This window comes from Aythya marila (assembly GCF_965140915.1).
Source record: "Aythya marila genome assembly, chromosome: 5".
Lineage (NCBI taxonomy): Eukaryota > Metazoa > Chordata > Aves > Anseriformes > Anatidae > Aythya > Aythya marila.
Window position 1 is genome coordinate 22,445,322 of NC_139046.1, and position 3,866 is coordinate 22,449,187.

Here is a 3,866-nt window from a genome sequence, read left to right on the forward strand (position 1 = left end):
GGTTTGTGCTGGAGATATCTTTCCTTCAGCGATGAGGGATGTAATCCTTCTGCATCCCAACTGGACTGTGAGGATTAATTAAAGTTTGCAATGCGCTATGAGTTCCTTGCATGCTATTCAAGTGGAAATTATTGTTTGTTACAGCCAGTCTGAATGCCATCTGGGATTTCCATGTTAGTGTTGCAACTCTGTTGTGCGTCACCAAGCTGGAGCTGGTACCATGAACGAAAGATTAGCACTGCACTCTGTTGTTGTGTATTTGGTGCTGTGTTCAGAGCCTACTTAAGGACAAATACTTCATGAGAAGCTGAACTCAGGACACTGGCACTCCGTGGGCTTTTCTGCAGATTGAAGCCTGCAACATCCCTTTCCTTTTGCTGTGTGCCCACTCTGCTACAGGCTGGATCCAAACAACAGCAGATCCCTTCAACCTTCTCCACCACCACCCTTGCCAGCTTTGAGAGACTGTGCAAGAAATGATGGTGGAACTGGGCTCTGCACTTTGCAAGAGATGCTTTCTCCCATGCAACAGAATTGTACCTTTCTGTTGCATCTAAATCCCTCAGGGACATGGCAGAAGGGATTGATCTTAACTGAAACCCAAGCACAGTGATTCCGCAATATTCTTGTATGCTTTTAACACCTACAGAAATGACCCTAAAACCTGCTTTGCTAATTTGCAGGGCCAAATGAATGTCTGTGAACTAAACAGCACACCCATGATTTGTTACTCTGCTTTTATTACCCAGCTTTAGTTCAGCTCAGAGCGCATTTTAAAACACACCCATGTGCCTTCAATCTTTGCAAGCACCAACAAAGAAACCAAGTTTAAATTAATGTGGGAACTCCCCCGGTATCCTGACAGATGCTCATTATTGACAGAGAAAATGACATAAAATGTAACCACCCAGTTTGCTTCTGAGGATTCCCTGCAAAAGATCAGCTAACAAACAGTTTGAAATTCACTTCCTAGCTGAAGGAGTCTCTTTTGTTTCTTACACAAATAAACCAGGAGGATTGGCTTTCCAAAAAGGGTGCTATTAAAGAGGTACAAATATAGAACTCTCCCCATGCTATTATTGTTAATATTATCATATAACTTGGCATAACTTGGCAGATTTCAATCTTAGAGTTAAGACTCCAGTGCTGAGTGCTAAATAAACGCTTGCCAAAAGTTAGATGCTGTCCCAATGAGCTTCCTGTGCCCTCCCTCCCCCACAGCATCAGCCTTTGAAGCGTCCCCTCTGGTTTTGTGAACAAGCACCAAATGGAATTGGCAGGAATTCCATTGGTTCTTCATTGGGGACATTACAACAAATCTGTCAAAAGCAAAGTTAAATAGAAAAATGTAGGAGACAAAACAGAGGAGCAAAGCAAAAGAGGGGATGGAGAGGAGCAAAAGGGGTAGATGAATGTAGAAAAGAACAGACAGAGGACAAAGGAAAAAAAAAAAGGCAGATTTGGGGAGAAGAAATTATGGGAGAGACATGAGAAAGACAGAGAAGGAACTGGGAATGAAAATGAAAGAATGACACAGGAGAAACTGGCATTAAATTTTTTATTACGAGATAAGTGTAATTTATTGTCATTATAGCTCCTTTAATTACCTTTCAACCTTTTTTTTTAATGATGCCCATATGTTGATTGTAACAGGGTTTTATGACTTTTGTTCTCCCACCTTTCCCATGGCTTACATTCCTACTTTAATTACTAGATTGACATCAGATGCCTCGCCTAATGTTTTTGCACCTATTCGTGGTGATGCTGCACTTGGGGAAGCAAAAACACCTGTCTGTCCTGGTCGAAGGCTACTTGCTGTTCTTGAGGATCTCCACCAGATGGCAAACCCGGTATTTTTGTGGAGTTTCCAGGCCACCTTTAGATAATAATTCACCCTAGGGGGAGTAGTAACAACAGATCTTTTACTGCATAGATTAAACATGGTGATTAAAAATCACTGAGTAGATTCTATGTGGGAAAACGTGTATTTCCTGGGAATAATAACAAAACAGGAAAATAAAAGATTTAGTTACAAAATGGTAATGCTATTGGGAAAGCACAATGTTCACTCTCGTCTCTGCAAATCTCTATACGAGCAATGCAAATCTCAAGATTCTCTGAGATAGTATTACTACTGTTTCAGTTGAAATAAGATTTTATGGAGAAAATAATGTTTTCTCATGTTTAATCTCTAAAATTTTTGTGGCTAACCCAGGCCTCTTCAGTCTGAACATAATCCAAGTTAAGTAAACCAGAGGCAGTTACAGTAAGATATAATTTCTTAGTCTGTGTAATTACAAACATAAGAAGTACAATGAGGTTTGTTCTCACTTTTTCCCTCCAACATGCCCTTACAACAAAGATTGTAATTATGAAGACAATCACTGATTTTCTTCCCTTACCTCTGTGGGGTTTATGTACCATTTTAACCACATTGCTTCAAGAAACTGATTTCATCACTGAAACTTGGTTGCACATACATAATTATACAGGATGAAAAAATGCAAAGAAGCCAATCAACCAAAAGAGGCTGTATCTAGATGGCATTTGTAATAAATTAATGTATCAGTACACAGGCTTTGTACACACAGGCCACATATCTGACATTATAAGACACTCAGCGTTCTTTATCACTCAATTTAACATTGCACTGCCCCTTCATGTAGTGCGCTGTATCTGCTGAAAGACCTACAGGAGGAAAAAGGCAATAAAAAAATTGCCTTTAGCTTCCTCCAAGAAACTGGCCTCTTGACTGTGCCCAACAAACAGCCTATGTCAAGAGACTGTTTAGGGACTACTTAAAAAAAAAAAAAAAGGAAAAAAAAAAAAAAGCTGAATTTACCCTTCTTTTTTAAGAACAAAATGATTTCTTTCAGATTTAGCTTATTTTCTATCAGCAGGAGGAAAGAAAGGATTATTTATTTCTTTCGTAGTTCTGCAGGTTGACCCAAATTTTACTTCCAACAGAGGAACTGTTGATCGTGATGACAAAGAATATTAGAGCCTTTTTCTAATGCTGCCTGGTTGAGCTACATCTGGCATCAATGATATTTGTTCAATGGCTCCCAATCAATTATATCCTGTAGTACTCATTTTTCTGAGCATCAAGACAAGTAAAAAGATGAGGCTGTTCCCACTCCATGTAGATGAGATGGTAGTGTGAAAAAAGTCAGCGCTATATTTGGAGCGTTCCTAATTGCACTGTTCTATTTCCAGCTGCCGAAATCTGCACTAGAATTTTAATTAAGGGCTAAATTCATGCAGCAGATCCTGACAACAGGAAACAGTTATGTTATTTAAATAGGCTTTGCAACGATCAGATTTTATCTCCCAAGGCAGCTCTCAGATGAATATGGAAGCGGCTTTTGTTCTTCTGGCAAGAACCGCGATCACACGCAGAGAGCCGAAGGAGGTCACATCCTCGGCTGAGGAAAAGCCATTAAAGCTGGGGCAGCTCCCCAGACGATGGCTGGGGCTCAGAAATAAATAAATAAATAATAAAGCTGCCTTCTTGCACACAGCCGGCCGGGAGAGCCCCGACACGAGGCAGAAGCAGGCAGAGACCCGGCGTGGGAGCGGGGAGCTCCCCTCAGGGCGCCCCCACAGCGACGGAACCCGGGGCCGCGGCGCCTGCGCCCACAAAATGGCGGCCGCGAGGCCCCGTCCCCAGCTCCGCGGCGCCCCCAAATGGCGGCCGGCGGCGCGCCGCGCTGCGGAGGCCGCAGCGCCGAAGTGCGCGTGCGCGAGACCGGCTCCTCCCCCCACCTCCCCTCCCTGCCGCTGAGCGAGCGCATGCGCAGACGAGACTGGGGCGCCGCGTTCCTTGCAAGCCACCCGGTGGCTTTGCTTTGTGCGCGTGCGCGCGG